At 38.7% G+C, this 15,580-nt stretch overlaps 1 protein-coding gene across 1 annotated transcript in view; it reads left to right on the top strand.

The window, feature by feature from the left end:
* The first annotated feature begins 1,889 nt into the window (after positions 1 to 1,889).
* The window catches only part of LOC143238494 (FMRFamide receptor-like), a 35,862-nt gene continuing 22,171 nt past the window's right edge, over positions 1,890 to 15,580 (top strand). The window contains exon 1 of the mRNA XM_076478780.1: positions 1,890 to 2,113. The gene's annotated coding sequence lies outside the window, so the exon portion shown is untranslated. The remainder of the gene's footprint in view (positions 2,114 to 15,580) is intronic.

Genomic DNA, 15,580 nt, shown 5'->3' with positions numbered 1-15,580 from the left:
TCGCGCAAAATTACTCGAGGGCTGTCTGCGCTAGCCATCCCTAATTTAGTAGTGTACGACTAGAGGGAAGGCAGCTAGTCATCACCACCCACCGCCAACTCTTGGGCTACTCTTTTATCAACGAATAGTGGGATTGACCGTCACATTATAACGCATCCACGGCTGAAAGAGCGGGCATGTTTGGTGCGACGGGGATTCGAACCCGCGACCCTCGGATCACGAGTCGAGCGAGTGCCTTAACCAAGCTGGGATTATTGGTTCGCTAAAGAAATGTTGATTTAAATGGTGGTATTAACAAACAACGTTCTTTGCCACTTAATGTGCTCCACGCCATTAAATCCTTTATTTCTTATTGTCTTTCTATTAGTTACAATTTAGAAAGTTTTATTTTTTTTGTCTGCCCGTCCAATGTTTAATAAAACTTGGATTCTTCATCTATCCGACGATAGGGGGTTGAACCCTCTGTTGGCTCGCCAGTTTCCTTACTAGAGAGCTTCTCAGTGGCACAGCGACAAGTCTGTGTACTTAAAACGCTAGAAAACTGATTTCAATACCCGTGGTTGGTAGAGCACAGACAGACTATTGTGTAGCTTTGTGCTTAACTTCAACTAAACCTTACAAGAGTAGGATGAAACGTTATTAAACTGCGTGGCTCTAAAACGTTTTCGGAAGAACGCGAAACTCCATCTACTGGTCATACTCTGTTGCTTGTTTGTTTGTTTGTTTGGGAATTTCGCACAAAGCTACTCGAGGGCTATCTGTGCTAGCCGTCCCTAATTTAGCAGTGTAAGACTAGAGGGAAGGCAGCTAGTCATCACCACCCACCGCCAACTCTTGGGCTACTCTTTTACCAACGAATAGTGGGATTGACCGTCACATTATACACCCCACGGCTGGGAGGGCGAGCATGTTTAGCGCGACGCGGGCGCGAACCCGCGACCCTCGGATTACGAGTCGCACGCCTTACGCGCTAGGCCATGCCAGGCCTACTCTGTTGCATTTCTTCGTGTGTTCTCGAACGTTGAGTTTTACGTTAGTGGTTTCCATCTTGGACAACTCACGGACCACTTGAAGAACTCATATTTGATGAAAAACATTAAAGGAATTGTTGTGAAATGCATTTGTAAAGAATTTTGAAAAACAGTAATAAAAGAAGGATCTTATATCAGCTTGAAGAAGAAAAATTCTATTATATATATGTTTTTTTTAGATATTTCGCAGGTATACTAATGACGTTTCCCACAACTGTATAAAGTTAAATCACGTTCTTCAAGGTTCTTTAGAAATTATATGTAAGCAACAGCGAAGGACAAAACACAAAAACATTAGCCGAGTGATTAAACGAAGCCATTTTAGAGAAATGCGACAAAAAATAAGAGATAACATTCAACGATAACCTAACAACTGAATACTAGTTAATAACTTCTAGACGCTTATTCGTTCAAATGAATCATACAGTTGGACTTTTAACAATAAAATTACTGACATTAAATATTAAGTCGTGTTATTATCAATAAAGTAGTTTTTATTAGTTTCCCAGGTGGAGACCTATTGTTATCAACTTTACAATAGGGTTTACTTTGGTTTAAATATTAGGGCCAACTTTTTAATATCACGGGAGAGACAACGGAAAAGTGCCACATGTTGGTGTTGTTTTATCAGTGCAACGCTATAAAATGGATTATCCTAACAATATCTACATGGAGTATTGAACCACAAAACATCTCATTCAGACCTCGAAAACTCTATTTACTCTAAAACAAGAACTTAAAATTATAAACATCATTAAACTCCTAACAATACTATTTTTATTAACACTATTTTATCGATGATTTGATCAAATCTTAGACCCAACGGTAGACTAGAGTTCTAAAAATATTACTTTTGTAGTTAGTCAAGAAGAACATAGAGGGCCCCGTCAAACATAGAAATCCAGAAGCACTTGGTATTATTTCCCACTTGTTGGCACGAGCCATTAAGTGGAATCACGCACCACATGGTTCATGATGCCGGCGAGATTCCAGTCTAGAGCCTGATTATAAGAGAAGCAGATATATCGTATCAGAATCTGCGAAGCCCATATCTACGATACCGTGGAAGGTGACTGTCAGAGGTAAGCAACAACAGACTTTATTACTTCCTCGTTTTTTTAAATGTCCCCTTTTGTTCGTTCAGCGGTCAGTCCGAGGGCTTAGAACGGTATAAATCATATTTTGATAACTGTGATGTGCAAAGCACGGATAAACCAGCCAATTATTTAGCTTTATGCTGAACAATGCTTAAAACAAAATTAAATAAACATAAAAAATACCTACTATTGACTCCTGTTAACTTGTAAAACGACATACACACAGACTAATTCTACTATCTATTATGCTCCATTTTTTCTCCCAAAGTGAATATTTCTTGTTTGTATTCTAAATACAGCATTGTATGTACATGTATGTAATAATCAAAGTAATTGATGGGATATTTTTCTTAGTTGCTTGATATTTAAATCTTCAATAAAACTTATTGACTACATAAATGTGTTGTTAATATTTGGCAGGAACACTAAGTTGAAAGTAACTGCCAAAATAACCACAAGTAGCGAAGATAAAATATAACTCAAGTAGAAACTTTCAAGATGTTGTAACATTAAGACTGAAAGGATTGAACTTGGGATTCAGTGGAGTTTTGTTATTAAAAATATAAAAACTCATATTATTAATGTACTCTCAAACTCCAACGAGACCTATTAGAGCGCTTGTTTTCCACTCTAATGGTCGCAGGTTCGAACCATGAGAAGGAAACTATTTTTGGTTGTTTGGAATTAAGTACAAAGCTACACAATGGGCTCTCTGTGCTCTTCGGATGAGGGGTATTGAAACCCGATTTCTAGCGGTGTAAGTCCTCAGATATACCGCTGTGCCACTGAGGGCCAAAAAATTGTAATAAGTCGTCTCAGATTATTCACGAAGTTTGTCACTTACAGTTTAACAAATCTGTTTAAAAAGGACTCAACAAATTAACTTCATTATTGTATGTTGAGTTTTGAACTATCTTCATTAAAATGGTCAAACTGTTAGCTAAGTGTGCTCTGCATCGAAAGGCCCACGGTTCGAGTTGTAATGCTAGTGATCATGCTTCGCACTTTCAAGTTTGTGTTATCAAAGTTACAGTAATTTCTGTTATTCGTTTCAGTAAGCTGTATAAAGCCTGTGTTGCGGTGAGTGTTGCTGTGTGGGTCACTTCCCTCTAGTCAAAATTAGGGGCGACCACATCTGGATATCTAGAGGTTCCGGCCTGGCATGGCCAAGCGCGTAAGGCGTGCGACTCGTAATCCGAGGGTCGCGGGTTCGCGCCCGCGTCGCGCTAAATATGCTCGCCCTCTCAGCCGTGGGGGTGTATAATGTGACGGTCAATCCCACTATTCGTTGGTAAAAGAATAGCCCAAGAGTTGGCGGTGGGTGGTGATGACTAGCTGCCTTCCCTCTAGTCTTACACTGCTAAATTAGGGACGGCTAGCACAGATAGCCCTCGAGTAGCTTTGTGCGAAATTCCAAAACAAACAAACTAGAGGTTCCATATCGTGATTATAGTGTTAACTTAGTTACGATTAATGTTATTAGTATGACGTAATGGTACTAACTCAGTTTTAAAATACAGAATAAAGTTACATTTACCTCATTGATTTTTAAGTTCTACTCTCGAATATACATCCAGGTTAAAGTTCAATATTTAATTATAACCCTACTGGATTAACATATAGAAAGTGACATCTATAAAGTGCAATTGAACGACGTATCAAACACCGGTAGAGATATTTGTAAGTTCATTTGGTGAATCGGCGATTGAGAGATAAGCTTTAGAGTTAATAATGTTAAAATTCGGGGTTTAATCTCCACTTTGGTTGGCCCGGCATGGCCAGGTGGGTTAAGGCGTGCAACTCGTAATCTGAGAGTCGCGGGTTCGCATCCCCGTCGCACCAAACATGTTCGCCTTTTCAACCGTGGGGGCGTTATAATGTGACGGTCAATCCCACTATTTGTTGGTAAAAGAGTACCCCAAGAGTTGGCGGTGGGTGGTGATGACTAGCTGCCTTTCCTCTAGTCTTACACTGCTAAATTAGGGACGGCTAGCGCAGATAGCCCTCGAGTAGCTTTGCGCGAAATTCAAAAAACAAACCACTTTGGTTGTAACGTAGATTTCCCATTGCGCTAAACAAACGACAGCAAGAATCCTTGTCTGTCTTCCCATTTCTCGTCTAAGCTAACATGGTAAATTGTGACTGAATATCTTATACTTATTTATAATAACGTAGTGACATATTACCACATATAATGTTAGTTTCTTTTTTAGCACAAAGCTAAACAATAGGTTATCTATGCGTAACTACGCTAAGACTTGTGTATAATAGAATGTTAACTTCCTGTATAATGGCCGATGACTTGATGACAGATAAAACTGAGCTTATACGGTTGTCAAATTGACAGTTTCATGCAACCTAGGCCTAGCATCAAGTAAGGATGACTTACTGCTGAAACAGACTGGTAGTCCAAACTTTTAAATAACACTTCAACAACGTTTGTTTGTTTTGTTGTTTTTTGAATTTCGCACAAAGCCACTCGAGGGCTATCTGCGCTAGCCGTCCATAATTTAGCAGTGTAAGACTAGAGGGAAGGCAGCTAGTCATCACCACCCACCGCCAACTCTTCGGCTACTCTTTTACCAACGAATAGTGGGAATTGACCGTAATATTATAACGCCCCCACGGATGAAAGGGCGAGCATGTTTGGCAAGACCGGGATTCGAACCCGCGACCGTCAGATTACGAGTCGCACACCTTAACACGCTTGGTCATGCCGGGCCCACCAACAACCTTTGAAACATTGAAGATAAATGTGGTTTCATATTCGAGCCACTGGTGTGTTCATGACGTAAAATGAGATATCTTTTTCACCATCTTTATTTTCTTGGTAATGCACATCTTTCTCGTCTTGTTTAATTATCGTCACTAGAGTGCGTCTTCACTATTTTTATTCTTTTATTTATTAATTTCGTGGATGCATTTGTTGTTGTTTTTTTCCAAACCGATCGTTGGGGTTCAAGCTATGTGATATTACGATGTCCTTATTTATGGCAATTACAATCAACGTAAGATTGAACTAATCGAAAAAACACGATTCAAGGAATCCATCAATTTGAACGCATGCGTACAAAAAATAAATCATTCATTTGCAGGAATATCTATTGTGTGTGTTCTTCTTTTAGCAAAGCCACATCGAACTATCTGCTGAGCCCACCGAGAGGAATCGAACCGCTGATTTTAGCGTTGTAAATCCGTGGACATACTGTTGTACTAGCGGGGGGCTGTCTATTGGGAATGAGATAAAGTTAACCATAAGACAATAGGTCGAAAGTTTTTGATTTTTTTTAATAGACCGTACTCAGTAATATCTTAGGCTCCTAACTACATGAATAATGAGCTTTGTGGATTATGTCTCGATTTATGGTCGAGTAATCAAACTGTTGGTGCTGTCGCAGCGAGAAAACCACGAACTGGGACGAGGGACGGAAAGACTATTAAAACCTTATTTAATATCACAGGAAAAATGTGTATATATCAATATATAAGCTGCAAAGCAGTGGCATGACGCAAAATTGGAGACATAAGGGAAATTATGTAATGATGTTATCACTGATCAAATGAAATCGGTCTCAGTTAACCTTTAGAAACGAATATTTGGTAGTTAGTTTTTAGTGTTCTTTGTATAACTGATATTTGGCTTATGCTTCGTATTCCATTATTAAATGTTATGCTTTTCATTGGTTTATTATTATTGTATAACATGAGAAAGCAGTAAAGCGATTTGAGGTCATTAAATGACATATAATAATATTTGGTATTTACAACTTGATTGTTTGTACAGTTGTAATTAAGCAGAAAGCTACACAATGGGCTACCTGTGCTCTGCCCATCACGGGCATCGAAATATGGATTCTGGATCATTGTATCACTGAGTTTGTTTGTTTTTTTTCAATTTGAATGATGTCTTTAGTGACAAATGGGCTAAATGACTGTGCCAGAGACTTCATGGTTCGGACACAGTCGTTATTAATTTAGAATTATGGAGCAGAAAGTGGGCAACAACTAAGTAGAATCCTCGGACCTTCCATGCCTCAGCCCGACACCTTAACCTGTTTAATATTGTAACCAAACTTCCCCTTTATTATTTTTATCAGGTTATCACTGATCGGTTTTTAGATCCAGTTAAATATTTGTATAACGGTTCAGTCAGCGTTTGCTGTAACAAACAGAAAGTTTTATCTTTCGAGTTATATTTGTTTTCTAAACCTATTGTATCCAGGTCCAAGTGTTTGTGTTATTCTACAAAATGTGTAGGTTTCAGTTTTTATGTTAAGATGTCGGAAGAGATTAAAATTAAAATTTTTTTGATTGGTAAAAAACTCGTCTTTTGACAGGTAAACGTTTATTGTAACAAATTCAATTAATGTTAACGTTGGTTAGCACAAATCTACATAATGGACTGTCTACGCTCTCCCCACTGCAAGTATCGAAACTCGAAGTTTAGTGTCTAAGCCTGCAAATTTAAACGTGAGCTACTGGCGGGTGTCTCACCGTTTGATTATGTCTGTTTGTTTGTTTTGAATTTCGCGCAAAGCTACACGAAGGGTATTTGCACTAATTGTCCCTAATTTAGCAGTGTAAGGCTAAAGGGAAGGCAGCTAGTCATCACCACTCACCGCCCACTATTGGCTACTCTTTTACCAACGAATAGTGTGATTGACCGTCACATTATGACGCCCCCACGGGTGAAAGGGCTAGCATGCTTGGTGTGACGGGGATTCGAACCCGTAACCCTCAGATTACGAATAGAACGCCTTAACCCATCTGGCCATGTCGGGCCCTAACCGTTTAAATCAGTATATTATTTTTAAGTTGATTTAGATTAGACTTGAAATTAAAAGAGTCTTTAATGCTCATTCATCAAAGACTCTTTTAATTTCAAGTCTAATCTAAATCAACTTAATCATAAAGTTTTAATGGCCAGTTTCGATAGTATATTATTTTGACGCCACATTAAATGGTTTGGTTTTATCGGTATTTAACTTAAGCCTAACAATTTTTACATGGTCTCTTTGTTTATAAAGCTCACCATACTTAAATAACACTAAGCCAGAGGCAACGACAGGGTTGAAACTTAAGGCCCCCCCGAAGTGTATGGTATGTGTGTAGAGTCAGCCCTCACAACCCCCCCCCTTCACCGAGAATATGTTACCGTTGTCCCTGTACTAAGCATAATGTTTTTAATCAATCCGACATATTGAAATCATTTGAGACACACAGAATCTGACGTTTATGAATAATATTACAAACAAGTGAATAAATCTCACCAATAAAGCTGACACGTTGTGCAAATAATTTTACTGGATACTGTTGGAGATTTTAAGCTTAAGTATTACTTGAAACATCTTTTATGTAAGAAATTTCCAAATAAGTTTTTTTCGTCTGTAGAGATAGCTATAAAACATTTTAGATGGTTTATTGTCTCTATATGTTTTTAAATATGTCGTTAAATTGTTGGAATGATACATTGATTACATATTACTTTTTCATATATCTGGAAGCTATAACAACAGTCAATTATAGAAACTAGTGCTGTTCCTGCATTAATTCTTTATTTTGTTTAATAACATAAATGTACTCATGACAATCGATAGCCCTACATTTGACAAAGTGAAATTCTAGGTGCACGACAATTTGGATTGTTTGTCATTAACTCAGTCTATCTATCTAACTAATTCACTGGCGTTGCAAGTACCGTTATCTCAATCTATCTAACTCTAACTAATTAACTGGCTGAAGAGTTTCACACTAAACATACGTCTTGACATCAACCTTACCTGTGGGCAAGGTTTAGGGATCTGACATAGTGTGATACAGAAACTGGGACTGCGCATCCTTACAAAACATTACATCCCTTAACCTAAAACCCCCTCCAAGTGTTAAATGGGAAGGCTTATAAACACTAATGATCAGTTTCGATACCCAGGGTAGGCAGAGCTTATCGTGTAACTTTGTGCTTAACTGCAAACAAATTCTTAAAATTTCCCTCCGACGTAAGGTCTAGGTCATGACGAATAAGAACAAAAGTCAGATACTACAATCAAGGCTATAATATGATATAATACAATATAATATGGAAAAAATATATTTGAAACATAATCTTAAACTTATACCTCATGAATTAATGGTTTCACTAAAATAGTTTAAATAGTAACTGTAAAATCTAAAGTTAGGCTTAGATATACGCATCTGACTAGTTTCACAAATATCAGGCTTAGAGAATAACTAAAGTCTAAGGTTAGGCTTAGTCTAAACGCTTAGTTATTAAAGCAAAACTTGTGTTTCGTGTTTTTTGATTTATTGCAAGTGGCAAAGGGTCAGTTTTATTCTTTAAAAATACGTTCGATTTTTCTCACGATCAATTAACATTATTTTTATATTACTAAAAAAGAGACATTTAAGGGAAACTATAATATTGAAAACTTCAACTACTATAGAATTAGTTTTCACTCACATTACATTCTTTACTTTGAGAACTTCAACTTGTAACCGGAAAAACCTGAATAGCAATTAAAACGCAACAACAGAGTATATCAGACCAATACGCTGGCAGTAAAATAAATCTTCGTTACGTACAGGTTATAAAATCGACAGGACATCTATCTTATCCATATCTGAATGACGTTTGGTTTTAAAAAATACTTATAATTTATTATCATGTTCTAAGGAAGTTTTGAAAATCACGTGATACTGAGATGTAAGTCCAGACCAAAAAATAATAATTTGTACAAAGAGTTAATATCCTATTCCGCATTCTAGTTGGTTTTATTGTGAAATTTAAGTTGATAACATGTAGACAGTATTTAATAATGCTTTTATATTTAACACTGTAGGTTGATAATATGTAGACAGTATTTCATCAGGGATATTAAATGTATTATTTGAGCCAGATAATCCATTTCGTATCTCTGTTCTAAATAAAGAGCAACAAATAAATTAGATATATAATTATTAGATATATCTAACAACAGATATTTGTTGCAAAACAGAGTTAATTATAGAGAACAAAAGGTAATGTCCAAGGTATTAACTGATTAAAACAATAACTATGCTTCGGTAATACTGAGAGAGTTCTAATCGACAAATATAATAAATAAATTTATTCAGAGACTGAGAATAACTGGAACTTTATCATTTAGTTCATCAACAGATAATTAAACAGTTTACGTCTTACTAGTTCTTCACTTTTTTAATCAGTTTTGTCAGAATCTTTAACTATATTACCGACAAGTTTAATAATTAAAGATTTCAGTAAGTAGAAGTGTAAGAAACTGAAATCTCGGCTGAAATAAATTACTTTGTGTTCGATGAAGGTCTATGTACACGTTTTCAGTGAATATAATTAGCGTGTGTTTTATGTTTTAAGTAACACGTTAGCGAGACTCTAAATTAACTGTATTTGTTTTCTTATCTTATCGACTAGAACTGATAAATGAACGATATTAGTACTACGATTGCTAAACAGATTTTAATCAAATTTGATACAAAGGTTGTGTATCAACCAAGAACGAACTGATATGATTTTAATGGATTTGTGTTACAGGCAAAGGTCAAACTGAACTCAACCTTGAAAATTGAAACAGTGTCATTCTCTGACCAGTCTGTTAACTCTTGGTACAAAGTATAAAGGTCACACTGAAAACTGTAGGGGTAGGAGTTACACTCTTTGAAGGGTTTTCTAGTTTGAAATGTTGGGTTCATTTAACTTTGAATACATAATTTCTTGTTAACATGGCCTCGTGCTTTCTTTCTGTTTTGTGGTCCGGTATAGCCAGGTGTTTATGGAGCTCCACTTGCAATCTGCAAGTCGCAGGTTTGAATCTCTGTTACACCAAATATGCTCACCCTTTCACCCCTGGGGGCACTATAATATTACAGTCAATCCCATTATTCATTGGTAAAAGAGTATTCCAAGAGTTGACGGTGGGTGGCGATGATCATCTGCCGTTCCTCTAGTCTTACACAACTAAATTAGGGACGGCTGGCGCAGATAGCTCTCGTGTAGCTTTGTGAAAAATCCAAAACAAGGAAACAACTCTTTGTAAGCTTCTGTTTCATTTAAAATACTTTCATCAGCTTAAACTTACTACATTTAAATTTACTTAATGTAGCTACGTTCATGTTAACCGTTAAACTTTGGCTCACCCTGGTGATAGTAAGGACCATTCATCAGAGGGTGGTGAGAGAACAGGTACAGATATTACAAAAATATAGCAGTGTAACAGAATGATTAAATGTGAATTTCCGATGAAAGCAATCTTAGATGAAATAAAAACCAACCCGATAATAAATATAACTAATCACTGAACATCTAACTCCGTAGAGCCGTCTTTAACTCTGTGCTGATAAACTAAGTACATACAGCCAGTCAACACTTCGCTGTCAACTTATGGGTTACTTGTGTCTGATGGATTAGTGGAGTTTCACTGTCACTCTTATAATGCACCCAACATGCAGAACACGTTTTGTTTTTATTTACAACAGATCCATGAAACCTTGAGATAGATAGATAGATAAAAAAAATGATAGATCGCGCGAGAATATTTGGATAATTTTTTAATCATCTGAACACAATGATGCTATCAAAAGCCGTACCTCTCAAACTAACCACATTTATGACAGCAGTTTATCATTTAGTTATCTTACACAACAAATTTAGGATATCCATTAAGCAGTGTTAATGTTATCACGGTTAGACTTCCCTCGGTGGAACAGGTAGGAATAATACCCCCCCTTCCCTCTCACTATCACCGGATTACAGAGCAAGTTCATCACAAACTGATCATCTAGCGACCACGTGCTTCACCCACAACTCGTTTCTGGGAGATAAATGAGTACTTTAAGCCTGATATAAACTACGTAAATAAATACTGTAACTTGAGAATATGTTTAGTATTACTGATGCAATCGCTTTTTATTTACATTCGTTCGTTGTTTACACTTTTATTACATAGATTATTAGAATTAACCTTATTATTCTTCGCTGGCTGACTATCGTGAAATATTATTGAGTTTATGACCAGAAAATTCGCCTATAGAAATAAAAATAATGCATTCTAATCTTTATAAGTAGAAACGTAAGAAAAGTATATTTAGTTAACTATACTGATGACCATGTTATACTTGGTTCCCATATTTTAACCCGATTGGAACGTATTATTAATATTCCCTGACTTTATTCTGTATCCTTAGATGTTGTAGACATAAATAATTACCACAGAGGTAAGTCAGAGTAATATATCCATAAACCAAAGGTAAGGAAAAGAAAATGTCGCCGGAGAAAACAAGAACTTGATTTTATTACATATCTCCTGAAGGCTAATAATACTAAAAAATCAGGTTTCGATACCTGAATTGGCTACAACGGAGACAGCCCATTGCGAGGTTTTACAAAAACAAAGGTACAGCCTATATTGTGGAATTTGAAACTGAAACTTGACTTAAAGATGGTAGTACTGTCATTTTTCAACTCATTTAGTTATTTTTCCTGTTCTTTGTATGAATGTAGCTTTTCTGTTCAGTTGTCTGGGTTAATCAAGTTTATAAAATTGCCTTCAACAGTGCAGTTAGTCGTAGACTACCAATTAATTAATATTATACTCGAGCACAAGGCGATTAAGACCATTACATTTAATGGTGTTCATCTGACGCTTCACGAGTGTAGGTAATTTTCGTGCAATTAGGGACAAGGTGGACACCGTAACGAATTAAGTTTTTAAATGTCGAGTGTTGTGACAATCACGTTGATAAAAAGTTCTTAAAAACGCCAGGTTTTCGTGACAAGGTCTATAAACACGTGTAGATGAATACTTATGAGATAACACTTCCCACGCCAGAATGGTGAGAATATACCATATATCGCGTGTTGTTACACATCTGCTCCTTATTCTAGAATTCTCGTGTTTAGTGCGAGACTATTCCTAGCATCGAGTATTCTAATCTCGAACCTAGATGTGTCTCGTACTACTGCCAGGTGAGTGTAATATCGGTAATCAGATCGTCTAGAGATTGTTAGTCTCTCTCATATACCATTCCTAGATCCTCGCAATGTTTTGTATCATAAACTCATGCTAACGTCTAATTGAAAAAGTAAACTTGTGAAACCAAATATTCTGTATCGCATCACAACACGGTAAACCATTGTGTTAAAAAATGTTACGTTATAAATCCTACATAATCAGTATTATATGTATCATAGCCATAAACAAAACACATTAACATGAAATAAAATACGCTGCATGTTTTTAAAAAGGCTCCAAGGGTACAAGCTACGACGTGGGATTATAAAATGTATCCTAGATTTTGGAGGTAACTGTGGAAGTAGGACCCGTATTGTAGGGAGGATACACCGTCTATCAGTCTTAACCTCTAATTCGCTAGTCTCACATAAAAAGATTAGAAATTAGGGGAGCAAGATGCGGGTGCTTGAGCCCACAATGTCTCACATCTGTATCACCCTTCACTGCCTGCAGACAGTTGAGGGAAGGTGACTGCTCTCTCAAGTTAAAATAAGAAAAATAAAAAGATAAAAAATAAGGAAAATAAGGTACCATCATTTGAAGGTAAGTAAGATAAAACTTATCTCTTGAAGTTAGCATTTTTGAATTTATTTACAACAAAAATGAACTGTACAATGAATCGTGACAAAAAAAGGAACGCGGTATGAATTTAAAAATTTTACACATATATAAAGTTAAAAGAGGGGATAATTACATATATATATAAGCCAGATGACGTACTTAAAGACTGTTAAAATATACCGGAAAGAAAAGGCCAGGTGGCCGGGAATAGGGACCGGCACGTGATACAGAATGGTCTCAACCACCCTTTCCCAGATCTCCACCGACGTCAGATAGAGGAACAACCTGTGCATGACAGACTCCTCCTGAGTGTGGCACACGGGACACAACTCAGTTGCACAAGAGTTCCACAGGAACGCATGCTCCATAACTGGAAGGATGTTATGCACGACTCGCCAGTTGAAAGTCTGAAGATAGCTACCAGCATGACGCAGCGCGACGCGGCCCCAAATAATGTCCCATGGCAGAGCAGGGTGGTGTTGCTCGATCCTGTGGGTACAATAGGGGAACAGCAGACGGTAGAGGGAACGGAAGTCCGTCATAACTTCGGCTGACACGGCCCGACATTGCCGTAACGCCGCCCGCAGCGTCTACATACCAGGAAGGAGGGTGAAAACACATGGGTGTTTGCAGGCTGAACGGTACACCAAAGAGCCTGCGACCCGTGTCAACCAAAAATCTAATTAGGTGGCAACAGGGATGACCCTCCAAGGACAGACAGTGAAAGGTGGTAGACAGTAAGAGAGAAAGACGCTGTGTTCGGACACATGGTATGCCTAAACCTCCCCTGCGATGTAGCAGTGTCAAAGAAAACTGAGATACAGCCTCAGGCTTGCCACCCCACAGGAAGGCAAAGACATGAGGTTCAATAGCCTGTGCAGTGCAGGAATCCAGAGGAAGAACAGTCCTAAGGTACCAGAACAAGGGGAGTATCTTCCTCCTCACCACCTCCGCCCTGTCAAACACGTTAGCTGGGCAGCAGCAGTAATCGTGCACTGCTGAATCGACACGCTGCACCACCTTCCCCCAGGCAACCTCGGGGTACGCGAGAAAACGAACCCAAAGCAAGTAACTTTGGAGGAGGTCCAGTCAAACGGGAAGTCGACAGACGAGACCCATTTGCCAACACCTCCCCCCCTTCCCCGAGCCCGAGACTTGGCATGGTTGAGCGGGCAGCACTGGCCTGAGGTAACGGTGGACTATGGCCAGCGCCGAACGTAACGATATTAAGTTCTCTAGGAACAGATTCACATCGTCTGCATGCGAGACGTATTTGATGCTCATACCCCCCAGGCACCTGGAGGCCATGCACCGAGACCGAGTGATACAGAAAGCAGGCATTCGATAACCAACGCATAAAGCGAGGGGGACAACGGACAATCCTAACAAACTCCATGTAAGATGGGAAAGGAAGACGTCAGGTACCCGTTAATCAAGAGCCTGCTCAAAGCGGTCGCGAACAAGTCTTGCACGTACTGGACAAACACAGGAGGAAGGCCACAACTCTCCAGAACAAACCACAAAAAATTGTGGTGAACTCGATCAAAAGCTTTTCTCTGATCGAGGGACACAAAGATAGTAGGGACGTACCTGTCCATGATGTAATGGAATAGGTCTCTGAGAAACACCAGAATTTGCTGGATACTTCTGCCCCGCACGCCACAGGTTTGAGTGCTGTAAACGAAGGAAGGCATAACCGCATCCAAATGGCGCACAGGACTTTAGAAATGATTTTTGCATCCACGTTCAGGAGAGATATGGGCGCCACGAGAAAAACCCTCAGACTGGCTGGTATCCTTACAGATAAGAGTAATGAGTCCATACAGCGTTCCCGGAGGCATAGACCCCGTGGGTAGACAGCTGTTAAAAAATCTGACGAAATAGGGTCCGACAACATGCCACACGTAGTGGTAGAATCCCACTGGCAGTCCATCCGGCCCAGAACACTTACTGAGTGGCATGGACCGAATGGCCGACCAGCACTCACACAAGCTGATTGGTTTCACCAGCTGTTTGTGATGGGAAGGATCGAGGGAGGGCCAAAACTGAGTAATGTTGTCCCACAGCCCCTCATTCACGGGTAAAGCCGAATTTAAACGGTGGTAATGGCCGAGACACGCGTCTAGAATGTCAGATGATGAGTGACCATTTTTCAACACCAGACTCGAGATGTGTCTGGTCTAGGCCATCTCCCGTTCCTTGCACAGTCTAACTCGAGTAACATTTCAGAGATCGAGAGATTCCATCAGACTAGAGACGCTCGCCGCCTGGAATAGTTTGGAAAATCCAAATCTATTTCCCTGCTAAGAAGTCCCTCTTGGCCCGGCATGGCCAAGTGTGTTAAGGCGTGCGACTCGTAATCTGAGGGTCGCGGGTTCGCATCCCCGTCGCACCAAACATGCTCGCCTTTTCAGCCGTGGGGGCGTTATATTGTGACGGTCAATCCCACTATTAGTTGGTAAAAGAATAGCCCAAGAGTTGGCAGTGGGTGGTGATGACTAGCTGCCTTCCCTCTAGTCTTACATCACTAAATTAGGGATGGCTAGCACAGATAGTCCTCGAGTAGCTTTGTGCGAAATTCAAAAATAAACAAATTAAAAATAGATGCTATATGCCAAGTGTGCCAGAGAAAAATACAAAATATCATATGCAAAATACATATAGAAGTTTGAATATGTATTCATAGTTTTAAACGAACGCAAGAAACATTATTTGATGGATAAAACTTTGGGGTTTTTTCTTATTATTTTATCATTTAGAAATACAAGTTGATTAGAGTTCCCCTGTCAAATATAGATTTACGTGTTTCTTATTTTATTTTGCTACCTTCTGAAACTGACAAGTCATTGTAAAACTTAACAGTTATGTA

Source organism: Tachypleus tridentatus, chromosome 13 (assembly GCF_004210375.1).
Source record: "Tachypleus tridentatus isolate NWPU-2018 chromosome 13, ASM421037v1, whole genome shotgun sequence".
Lineage (NCBI taxonomy): Eukaryota > Metazoa > Arthropoda > Merostomata > Xiphosura > Limulidae > Tachypleus > Tachypleus tridentatus.
Note: the sequence above shows the minus strand (reverse complement) of the source record. Positions and strands in the feature narration are given on the sequence as shown.